Below are 13,159 nucleotides of genomic sequence, written 5' to 3' on the forward strand. Positions count from 1 at the left end.
AAGTGGTTGAGCCCCTTAGTATGCCTGACATTTCTGCAGGGCATTCTCATGTTGATGGAGAGTCTAGTGGCTCAGAGATGAGCCTTGATGAGGAGCTTGGGATCCCAGAACACCTGGTGTAAAGAAGGCTATGGAATCCATGAATGAAAAGCTGCGAAGATCTGGGAGAGTGAAGAACCCTGTGCAGAGGTTTACCTATGATGGTTATGTGGCACATCACTATGCATACATGGCAAAGGTTGTGCAGGTTGTAGAGCCCACATGCATTGATGAGGCTGTTGGAAATGTGTGTTGGGAGAAAGCTATGGATGAGGAGATGGATGCACTATATGGAAATGAGACTTGGGATTTAGTGCAATTGCCTAAAGGCAAGAAAGCCATTGGATGCAAGTGGGTGTACAAAGTAAAACATAACAGTGATGAAAGTATAAGCAGGTACAAGGCTAGATTGGTAGCCAAAGGATATGTGCAGACATATGGCATTGATTATGAGGAAACTTTCAGCCCAATTGCCAAGATGGCAACACTGAGAGTTGTGATAGTAGTGGCTGCGTCAAAGCAATGGTCTTTACATCAGATGGATGTAAAGAATGCATTCTTGCATGGGGATTTGCAGGAAGAGGTGTATATGTTACAGCCACTTGGTTATGAGGATGTGAGTCACCTCGAGCATGTTTGCAGGTTGAAGAAAGCCTTGTATGGCTTAAAACAAGCACCAAGAGCATGGTCTGACAAGATTTCTGAATATCTTGTCACTATTGGCTTTCATGTAGCCAATGCAGATTTCTCGCTGTATGTGAGACACGGTGATAGAGGGGTTATGCTTGTTGTCATCTATGTAGATGACTTGATCATTATGGGGGACCATGATGCAGAGATCTTTGATGTAAAGATCTTGCTTAGACAAAAGTTTGAGATGAAGGATCTGGGGGAGCTGAGATATTTCTTGGGCATTGAGGTGATTAGGTCACCACATGGTATTGGATTACTGCAGAGACAGTATGGCTTGGACATGTTGTCCAAGTATGGTATGACAGGGTGTAAACCTATCTTAGTACCAGTGGATCAAAATGGCAAGTTGAGTGCAGATTCAGGAGAGATTTTGGAGGATCCTACTATGTATAGGCGCATAGTAGGAAGCTTGATCTACATGATGATCACCATGCCAGATTTGAGCTATGCTGTTGGGTTGGTGAGTCAGTTTATGCAGGTTCCTCGGAAGCCGCACTTGGATGCATTGAGACGCATACTGAGGTATGCGAGGTCTACTTTGCATTGTGGACTGTTTTATGAAACTGGGACAGAGATCTGTGTACATGGGTACACAGATGCTGATTGGGCTGGTAGTATCTCAGATAGAAGATCTACTAGTGGCTTCATGTTTTCCTTGGGGAGTGCTGCTATGACTTGGAGCAGCAAGAAGCAGCCTACGGTTGCTCTATCCAGTATAGAGGCTGAGTATAGAGGAGCTGCTATGGCAGCATGTGAGGTAGCTTGCTTGAGAAAGCTACTTGCAGATTTGGGTCTATCAGTGGATAGACAAGTTGTCATTTTCTGTGACAACATTAGCAGTATACAGTTGGCCAGGAACCCAGTTTTTCATGCTCGTACGAAGCATATAGAGGTCCACTACCATTTTGTCAGAGATATTTTGTCAGAGAGAAGGTCTTGGCAGGAGATGTTGACCTTGTTTATGTCAGCACACAGGATCAGGTAGCTGACATCTTCACCAAAGCATTGGGTACAGAGAAGCTCAAAGATTCAGGGCTTCGCTTGGTGTACATGAGATGGAGTTAAGCTCGAGGGAGTGTTGAGATATCGAGCTCATCTAGTGAAGCGGTGGACACTGATGACCCGCCTGGGGGATAGGCCCCACACTTACACCACTAGATGAGTCAGAACATCTTTTCTGAGAGAGAAACCCCACAACCCAATGTAACCTGCCCCAACAAAGTAAAACCACCTCTGAGCCATTGATATGCGGTAGATGTATGTGTTAATGCTTTAGTCAAGGTCATGTGCACTTGTAGTAGCCTTAGACACATAGAGAGACAAGGACTATGAGAGTTAGGGACTTGAGGCACTGGTCACGGGCTACCAAGTAAGAGGGAAACTTGGTATAGGGTCTAGGTGTGCTAGAATTATTAACGAGGGGAGGTGTTGAAATATGCAAGTGAATGGGTGTGTGCGGGAACAAGCCCTTAGCAAGAGACTGTAAAAGGGAGTCTGTAATTAAGTGGGTAACAATGAAAAGGTGAAAAGAATCTACTGAGATGAGAGAATCAAGGGTAGCATGAGTGAATATAGGGGTGTGGAAAGATTCTAGGAAAAGGTGTCCCTAGACGTAGGGGAGGTGGCAAAAATCAAGGAGAAATCAGTGGGATTAGATGCTTAGCATCTTGTGGATGTAAAACCTATAAATTGAGGCATTGGCCTAATGAGAAATTTGATGGTTTTTGAGTATCCATGTCTACTTTAAGCTATTAGATTAATTATACACTAATCTCATCTTAATCACCTCTTAATTACATGCTAATCATGTTGATCCTTGCATTTGATCCACCATAGCCCACTTTTGCTTACATTTCAACATGATAGAATCTTCAAGTGGAACCATGGACGTTCTCATATCCGATTCAGTTTCAATACTTATTCTAGTTTCATGTTTCCATTCACTTTCATCCTTCCCGTGGCTCTCAGCTTTTTCAAAAGTGCCCACTGTGTACAATGGCACACTCGGTCCTTTGACAACTTTAATTGAGGTATGTTTGGAAACTTGCGAATCCTTCCAGTCCTATTTTATGTAGCTCTTGAGATCTTGGTACAATTCATAGTTAGCCATTAAAGCTGCAAGGGTTGAAGCTATGCTAGATTCAACATGAGAGAAGAATACTCCTCTAAATGAGGATTTGAGAGATTGTTTAAATTTTGTAAATTCCTCACGTGCATTTTCAACTATATCATTCGTGCAATCTTCCTCTGATGACTCTTCTTAGCTTGATGAGTTCATTTCTGTAGGGAGTACGTCTTCCTCTTGAAAGGGGACACGATACTCCTCCGGTTTTTGTATTCTGGTTGCTTTTTTTAGGTTTGACATTATGAGGCTAAATCACAACCGGTGATCTTGTATGACACATTGTTCTCCACAAGCTCCTATGTCTTGTCCTTTATTTCAACCTTGGTTTCTACAGTTTGTTGGCCCTTGTTTTTCTTGGGTTTAGAAGGTTTTGTATCTTCTTTTGGTTTTTGTTTTAAAACATGCTCTTCTACCCATTTCAAAGTGTGTCCTTTTGCATTCTTTTTGACTGTTTCTTGTGCCTGGGCTTGCAAGCATGTAAGCACATTCAAGGGTATCATGGATAATTACCCGTTTTGCACACTCAAGATGTTAAGAGTTGTACTCTACGAGACAGGTTGCATTGAAGCAACTAGCCTTGGGTAATCTTGGAATATGTGATCGATACCACATCATTTGCATATGGGTTGCAAAGTGTCAGTGAGACTGTGGGCATGGAAGTATTCCAAATTATGCAGTTTGCCACTTTGTACGATCCACGACAATAGAAACACTGAAGTGTTTGCTTAACTACTTCCCGACGAGCAGTTTCTACCTTTGGACTGTTTCTGTTCGAGGTAAGGATGATTGTAGTATTGATGTAACTATAGGTGAATTAAGACATCGAGACGTGTCGTGACCCAAGGTTTGACAATGTATGCAGTACAAAAAGATAGGCCTAGGGTATGCACACTGGGGATTGGGATGGACGTAGTGATGCAATGAACACAAGGCATTTTGCCCATCACTTTGAGAGGCATTAAGGATGTTTGGTTTGAGGGAGCTCATCCTCTCTTGGAGATTTCGGTTCAAAGCTTTTAAGCAAGGCTGTGGAGATGAGGAACATCACATATCGTGATCTTCCTCCATCATGTTATCATCTAAACATATTGTTTCTTTACAACATTGATCGAATGTTTTCGAATTGGATACAATGATCAAGTTGTGTAAGATGTTGTTTTTTATGCCATCATGAAACATCTTTTCAATTGAGAATTGTTTAGTTTCTCCCATGGCTCAATTGTGAGTCCAAGATTTTATCTGAAGGATAAAATCTCTAATGGTTTTGTTTTGTTTACGCCTAATTGAATAGAGCTCTCTTGCTACACTCCACCGATCACATTGTCTTGAAAAGCCGTGGATAAAGGCTATTTTTAAGGTCCTGAAGTTTGTCTTAATCGACACGCAGGCATTAATGTGATGAACCATCGACTAGCCTTTTCCACTAAGCAAAGGTTCAGTGCATGTACCTTGGTGGGGCAGTTTGGATTTCCAAAGGCTTCACATCTCTGTTCAAACATTTGCATGAATTAAACAAGATCAGTCGTTCCATCATATTTTCCCATGATTTTGGAAATATGTACGGCCGTGTTGTTGGATGAGTCACTGAGGCTGTGTGTGGGTGTTAATGTGGTTAGGACCTCAATTAGTCCTTGGGAAAACCCCCTTCCTAGATTAGTCAATATGTCCAAGGTTTGGGCATTTAGGGGTTGCAAAGAGTTGGTAGCTAGCACTTCAAAAGGTTTAGGTCTTGTGGTAGTGCTAGGCAAGGGACCAAATCCCAGAGGGATTGATGTGACAGGGGATGCAAAACCGGATGACACGCTTGTTGACGGCATGGAAAAAGGTATTGGGAGATGCATGTGGGGCATGAATCTTAATGGCTCGAAGATTTCAGCCATTGGGTTCAGTGTGGGTGTGGGTCTACATAATTCCTTTATTGTTGCCATATCTTGACGTTGCCAATTGCTCCTTAATGAGCAAGCACATGTGGTGTTTTTTTTTTCTTTTTACGTTTTCTTTGGTGTCCCTATAGCCCACTATACAGCCTCAAGAGCCCTGACACACCCTTCTCTGGGTTAACGAGGGTTCATTTGCCCTAATTTACGTAGGCGCTAAGCGCGCATGAACCTCTTAGAGGTATTTTTTCGAAAAAAGTGCATGCCACTAGTGTTCTAGATGGAAGTCGAGGTCTTAAAAGCGCATGTGAACACCCTTAGGATGAAATTTTCTAGAAAAAGTGTATGCCAGTAACATCCCAGATGGAAGAGAAGGTCTTAATACCTGTTTTCCCTCACTGTCTCAAGATGATTTTTTTTTTCAGAAAGCTTTTTCTATTTCACAGCCCATTTTTAAATGTGTTTCAAAGGAATTTGGAAAAACGTTGTGTGAGAGAGTTGTAGTATTTTTGGAGTACTACAACTTTGTCTCTTTGCTGTTTTCGTGATTTTGTCGTTTAGACACTCAAAAAGTAGCCCGAATATGGTTCGTGGTCTTTTTCGGGCTGTTTTTGACAATTTTATGCTAGGTCTGTTTTTTGCCTCGATTTTCAGGTCAAATTTTGAGGTTGCTGGTTAGAGGCCGAAACGATGGATGTTGCCCTCGGATGCTCAAGACCAATTTCGAAGAGCTCGATGCAGGCTTTCTGATGAGCACTAGCACGTGTTCGGATTTATGGTTTGCGAGATATGAACCTCCAAAGAGGGCTGTTTTCTAGACTCTCTTTTTTTTTGGCCCATCGACTTGTTTCACGCTTGTGAAAGTGCAAGTATCTTTCACGCCATGAAATGGATCTCACAGATTTAATTGAATTTAATTAATTTTTTTACGTGGGCCTGTTTCATGACGTGAAAGTGTGGGGTTTTACAATGTGAAATAGAGTTTCATGGATTTTTTTTCGCAAGCCTCTTTCACGACGTGAACTAGCAGGTGTTTTTTTTTGCGCAGACCTATTTCACGACGTGAACTAGTAGGTGCGTTTCACAACGTGAAATAGGTGTTTCACATATATATATTTTCGTACGGACCTATTTCACGACGTGAACTAGAAGGTGCATTTTACGACATGAAATAGATGTTTCACGGATTTTTTTTACACGAGGACTGTTTCACGTCGTGAAATGAGTGTTTCATGGATTTTTTTTTTGTAGGTCTGTTTTATGACATGAATCAGTAGGTGCATTTCATGACGTGAAATAGGTGTTTCACAAAATTTTTTTAAAATAAATTTTAATATTTTTGGGAGTCTAGAGGGAAATTCGAGTTTCCTTATGTGGAGGGAATATTTTTTTGAATGGGGAGATATCGACATTTTTCCAAAAAGGTAAGTGGAAATAAAAAAGTCAACACTTTTATGACACCCCCTTACATCCTTTATAAATGACCCCCAAAATGGACAAATTGACAACTCATTGACAGCTTTTCATTCAATGCTCATTAGCCTTAATGAGCTATGAAAAAAGTGCTTAAGAATTAATCAAAGATTAATCCTTTTACTAATCTTTTTTCCTTTTGAATTAGTCAAGAGCTCTAAGTAACCACTAATTACTAATTAATTCACACCATTAAGCACATCATTGGATAGGGCATGATATTGCTAACCTATGTGCATCAACTAATGTTTAAATGAATCCATAATTAGACATTAAATAAACTCTTAATTTTAGCCTCTTCTCTTTATGCAAATTAAACAAAAGAGAGCAAAATTCCTCCAATTGATGAAGATATTGATGCAATTAGATGTTTTGATGCATGTAGATGCTATCAAAACACCGAAAAACATTAAACATGATCGATTTTGACCCCAAAAAACACATTTTCTAGTTTTTTGTCTCTTGAACTAGATTAATCACCCCTTAAGGATAAAAACTAGTCAATTAAGGAAGATTAGTCGATTTCAAGTGCAAACTAAACCTAACACCCTCTATGTGCACACTTAACAACAATAAAAACTAGATTAAAACTATAAAAACAACACATTTAAGCCACACACACACACACACACACACACACACACACAACAAGCAAGGGGATGAAACCACTCAGAACGAATAGTGAAAAATCATTCTTTTACAAAACAAAAAAGAGAGCTATTTCTCACAAAATCATACACAAATCTCCATCAAAACCACATCTTTTTCATGGAAAACCACTAATCAAGACAATGGGCAATGGATTTGCGTAGATTAGAGAGAAAATAGTTGAAAAAACCAAGGGATGGCTCCCTGACAGCGGCGCCAAAAATGTTATGGCTCACCCAAACCCCCTTTGAAACACATCCAACAAGAAGATTACCTGGCGAACCGCATAACTGTCATAAGGATAGTTCCATTGGCTGAGCTCGTAACTTGAGGTCTCCAAGCTCCATAACTCCCTGAGAAGCAATTCCACCGCGCCTCCCGCGAGCATTGTCACACTGCCTCGTTGCACTACATGTACTCGTCCCTCCTCTCACCTCACTTAGGCTCACACACACTCACTAGCATGGATTAGAGAGAGATTAGCAAGAGGATCCAGCAAGAGTAAGACTCTATTGCACAGTGGGAGAGTCTTTTGTATTATGAAAGATATTCACTTATATACATGGCCATAAGTATTCACACTCACTTAAACTATGGCCAACTGGGCACTTTAGGCTCATAAGGGGCCTACTGCTATTACAATGACTACTCTCATAATATATCCATGAAGTACATCACTTGGGACTTCATCCTAGCTTGCTACCACACGCTCTTGAAGTGGGAATCACCATAAATATTCCGTCGGACCATTACAGGCACTCGTCCAAGTTGTAGATATGGACACCGTTACTTCATCTCTTGAATGTATGACCTTTTGGTGTATCTACCTTAACTCCTTGATGTAAGATAATGGTGGTAGCTCTTGTTAACCCTAGAAATGGGTTAACAATCCATCAAAACACCAACACAAATAACGATGGGTTAGTCTAGGGCATGTAGGTGTTAAGATTTTATCATGTTAATATACTTATCGCATGTAGGATCAAAAGAGAGTCATTATACTTATTGCATGTAGGATCAGAAAGAGAGACATTATGTATACTTATTGCATGTAGGATCAGAAAGAGAGACATTATGTATACTTATCGCATGTAGGATCAAAAAGGGAGACCATATGTTTGGATCTCAACCATGGAGAGAATATAACAACCAATATGTTGCTATACCTTAGCATTTTTATAAACTTTTGCATGGTGCTATGTTTCTTTGCACAGAGAGGGGGGTGAGTGGCATGTAAGCATCCTGAGAGAGAGAGAGAGAGAGAGAGAGAGAGAGAGAGAGAGAGAGAGTCCATGTTTTTTTGAGTGTGCACAAGTGTGCTATTCTAATAAATTTGGTATCATGGTCTTTTTAAGTGTGCACATGTGTGCTATTCTAATAAATTTGATATCATAAGTTGTTGAACTACTAGTAGTGATTATATTTGTTCCACCATACTTAGAAAAATACTTCTTCTATGAAGAAAAATACTTGTTCTATGAATAAAAAGTGGCCATTATGTATTTTTTAACAAATTAAATAAAAAAGTGATCACTTCATATAGGCTTTTTGAGAGACTTTTTTTCATTTTTGAAGGAAACTTTGGTGTTCAGAATGATTTAACATGGTGTTATATTTTAGCATGCATTAAACATTCACTAGCTATGTGTTTAATATTTTGAAAGTTTGCCGAGTTTGTCAAATGAAAAATTAGTGTCCTAAATGCTATAATGCTTCAAGCATGCTCCATGACTTTGGAACACTATAAGACCAAGGTGCACATGAATCTCTTTAAAAATGATCAAAAGCATAGGTTGTAAGTATAAGCACTAAAGTTGGTCTCAACAAGTTCCTATGTGATTAACAAAATAGTAAAATTAGTGTCCTAAATGTTACAATGCTTTAAGCATGCATGAATTTGGAACAATGTAAGACCAAGGTGCACATGAATCTCTTTAAAAATGATCAAAAGCATAGGTTGTACGTATAAGCACTTAAGTTGGTCTCAACAAGTTTCCATGTGATTAACAAAATAGTAAAATTAACTATCCAAATTTGTTATATTATTCACACTATGTATGGATCATTGATAGTATGTTATTAACTAACATTAATTATTCACACTATGTATGGATCATTAATAGTATGTTATTAACTAACATTAATTCTTTAATTTGTTATAAAAGATGGCATTTCACAATCTATAATGCTTGTGTTAACATGACACATTTTATCACTTGTGTTAACTAATGCTAAATCTTTCTTGAATTATTATAGCATTACTTGTTTGGTCCTTCTTTTTATATTTTGTAAATGTTGACAACAGTCATTTTGGTAGAAAATGGATTATTTCAACCCATGCCTTTGATGACTATAGCTATAGGTAAATGTCTCCAAATCTATGCAATGTTCTTTATAATAGTTTACTTTTAACATGGCTTATTACTTAGTCTTCTATTTTTGCACTAGAATATGCACATAAGTCTCAATCTCAATTTCAATCAAATAATAATTTTGTGGGCTCATTTGGCATATGTACTATGTTAGTATCGGTGTCCCATCCTCATCATCTTGTGCCTTGGATCTAGTTTGCTCATGCATGGAAGGCCCCTTCATGAGAAGGAGAAGACGCCATGTTCAAGCAGCTTGCATGCCCAACATTTGGTTTAATAATGGAGTAGACTTATTGAAATCACATTTTGTATTAATAACAAATGATACTTATTGAGATTAGGTGTCTTGTATTTGAAAGGTTGGCACATCCCCGAGTGGTGGCATTTGCATATAAAATTATTGCTCTCAATTTTGGCATTTAAGGAGTGGTCTCTAATACACATTGTCCTTGGGTTATGGGGCAAACCTTTGGTATTAGAGATGAGGATTTATGGGGTTTAAATCTCATTGGTGTTATATATGCATCTTTGCCAACTTGATTGATGGTATTACCTATCATATTGGAGTCCATATATGGGACCCCTTGTTTCTGTGAGGTGGGATTTCTATCCGAAGGGACATGGTGCCTTGAGGGTATGCTAGCCCGCCCCGAATAGTTTGCCTCTATATGGGGAGGAGGTGCAAGGAGAGGCAAAGCACGGACTTATGGTAGGCACCTTAGGAATGCACTCACACGGCACCTTAGGAGTGCACTCATGCGTGAGTGCGTTCCTAAGGTGCCTACCATAAGTCCGTGCTTTGCCTCTCCTTGTACCTCCTCCCCATATAGAGGCAAACTATTCGGGGCGGGCTAGCATACCCTCAAGGCACCATGTCCCTTCGGATAGAAATCCCACCTCATAGTTTCCTCATTATCCACTAGGTATTTGAAAATTTTCTTGTTTCCCACATTTGTCCTGAACCCTTCTTATAACTTCTAATTTCCAATCTAAGCTATCTTATAAGAAGTGCACACATCGATAGGAAGTAGCAATTTGTTGTTGTATGGCATTCGACACACTTCTATTTGATTTAAACCTCTTGATCTATCATTTGAATGTTGTGTCGTGTGCATAGAAAGATCCTTTATGATTGTGAGTGTGATATGTTGTAACGCCTACAACTATGCTTTCCTAAATAGAAACTTGGAAATCATACTGTGAAAGTTAGGAACCTTATCATTGATGAACATTTCATGCATTATGAATGCTCACAAACCATGAGAAAGCATATTCCTTGATTTGATTTTTGTGAGAGTGAAGGGAATCATTGAATCATGACAAGTCCACATTTACACTTGATTTTTGCGAGAGTGAAGGGAATCATTGAATCATGACGAGTCCACATTTACACTTCTTAACCATGTCACCCAATTTTTTTTATAAAAATGTTATTGCATATAACCTTCAACATGTTGATGTATATGAGTTTGGCTAATTGAAAGCTAGCTTTTTGACATCTGATTGCATTTGTAATAAGCTCTATAGGAACTTCAATCTCACATAGAGAAGGTTTGGAAGAACTTATGTTGCATGTCCCATGACTCAATGTAATTGTTGCTTTATGTAATTGTTGCATGTCCCATGACTCAATGTAATTGTTGCTTTATGTACATTTAAGAGAAAGCACAACATTAGCAAGTTTCTTGTGCTTCCTTCCTTCACATGTGCTTCCTTCCGTCACATGTATAACTTATGTTGCATGTCCCATGACTCAATGTAATTGTTGCTTTATGTACATTTAAGAGAAAGCACAACATTAGCAAGTTTCTTGTGCTTCCTTCAGTCACATGTATAACTTCAAGGCACATGAAGTTTTGAAATTTCATAAATAAGTACTGATGTGAAGGTTTGTATGAGAGACAAAGGCAAATCAACTTTTCAATATATTGTACTCTAGTATCGATTTGAAGATTTTAGAAGAGACGTAGGGAGTACGGTGCTTAAAGTAGGCTTTCTTACTTTTACAACACACCTAAGCATGCACTCTTGTGTTTCTACTTAACGTAGTCCATATTGAAGCATAAATCCTTGGAAATGATTGGACTTTAAAAAAAATTTACATGTAGTTCTTAATGTATGGAATGGGAAGAACCTATGAGGATGCTAGAATTCTAATACTCCAATGAAGCCTTCATTTGAAAGGCCAAGACAAAAACATTTTTCTTTAAGCGACACATGTGGGCCTCACCTTCACATGTGAGACTGCTTTTCCACAAGCTTGTCTTCTTATCTAAATAAAAGCTCATAATTGTGTGTTCCCTACCTACATAACCCTTTGACAAGCTAAAAATTATTATAATGCTTTCACCTAATTATACCAACTTTGTTTGGACCCCCCTTTAAAAAGAATGAAAGGCTTTATGTTGATTCCTAGACATAGTTCTCCTCTTGTGTTACTTCAATTCACTATTTGATATAGTTGAATAATCTTTTGATCATCTCAATAGACTTGTGCCCTTTTCCTAATCATTGAAGCCCCCTTAAATGCATGAGTTGATAGTCCACTGTGATCCTATCATATGTTTTGAATGGATGCTACTGTGGAGGCAACCAAGAAGAGTGTGTCAAGATGCATCTTGGACAAGATTTCAAAAATGGTGACCAAACTCCACCTTACTTAAATGTAAAGACTAAAAGAAAGTTTTCTTTACAAGAAGCCCAAAAAATGAACTGTCTAGTCATACTTTTATAAGCTAGAAGTTGGAATTACAACTACTTCTACTTACTAAAAGATTGCAAAATCGAATAATTTAATATATGCATACATTGCAAAGGAGTAGATGTCAATAGCATGCACACAATACCATGTATGCATGCTTTGCAAAGTGTGGAAAGAGGCATACTTCTACTTACTAAAAGATTGCAAAATCGAATAATTTAATATATGCATACATTGCAAAGGAGTAGATGTCAATAGCATGCACACAATACCATGTATGCATGCTTTGCAAAGTGTGGAAAGAGGCATACGCAACACAAGGTCTTAAAAGCAACATGGGGGAAGAGGTGGAGGTGTTGGCCACATGGTGGCCAAGTGAAATGCTCTTGTAAGAGGCTTTAAGAAGTAGTGGAGTGTCTAGAGGAGTGTGGATAACAATTCCCAAGGAAAGGGGTGGCGGAGTAGCCTAGCAGTAAAGTGTTCGAGCTTTACTATGTGGGCATGAGTTCAAATCAAGAATGCCCACCCCCAAAGCGCGCACGCATGCACACACACACACACACACACACACAACACATACATCACCATAAAGTGTGTGATTAAAGAAGTGAAATCTTTACCAAGTATTAAAAAAATAACTTTGACTGAAGAGCATTAGAATTTAGGATGTGTAAGGGGTGAAGTGAGGGACAAAAGGCCAAGGAATGTAGGCAGAAATGGTGCATGTGAACCCATGTGGGAGAGGAAGGAGGGGGGTATTTTATATGGATTAAAAATTATAAAGTTTTAATTTGCAAAGGTGGGATATTCGAAGAAGGCAAGCGCCTTTTTGGCGGCGAAAAATGGGCCCTTTGATAATTCATACTATATTTGAGGTGTTTTATATTTTAATGTATCATGATTGGACATCTTGTCCATGACTCATGCGTCATGACTAGACCCTAAAGTTGAGATATTGGATAATTTCTAGCTTATTTATATTGATTTATTTTTATATAAGAAGTACACGTGTACGAAGAAAGGGAGAAAATTAAAAAATTGATTGAGAAATATTAAACTTTTTTTCCATCGACATGAACAATAAATATTTTTTGAGATAGAACAAGAAGGGCAGAAGAAATAACAAAATTTATTGAGAATATGGAAAAAATTAAGTTGGAGATATTTAATGTATTAATATTTAAAAATCTTCCCACTTCTCTAATATAATTCCAGTCTTTAAAAAAAAAAC

Source organism: Cibotium barometz, chromosome 33 (genome assembly GCF_041138505.1).
Source record: "Cibotium barometz isolate CiBa-2024 chromosome 33, ASM4113850v1, whole genome shotgun sequence".
Classification (NCBI taxonomy): domain Eukaryota; kingdom Viridiplantae; phylum Streptophyta; class Polypodiopsida; order Cyatheales; family Cibotiaceae; genus Cibotium; species Cibotium barometz.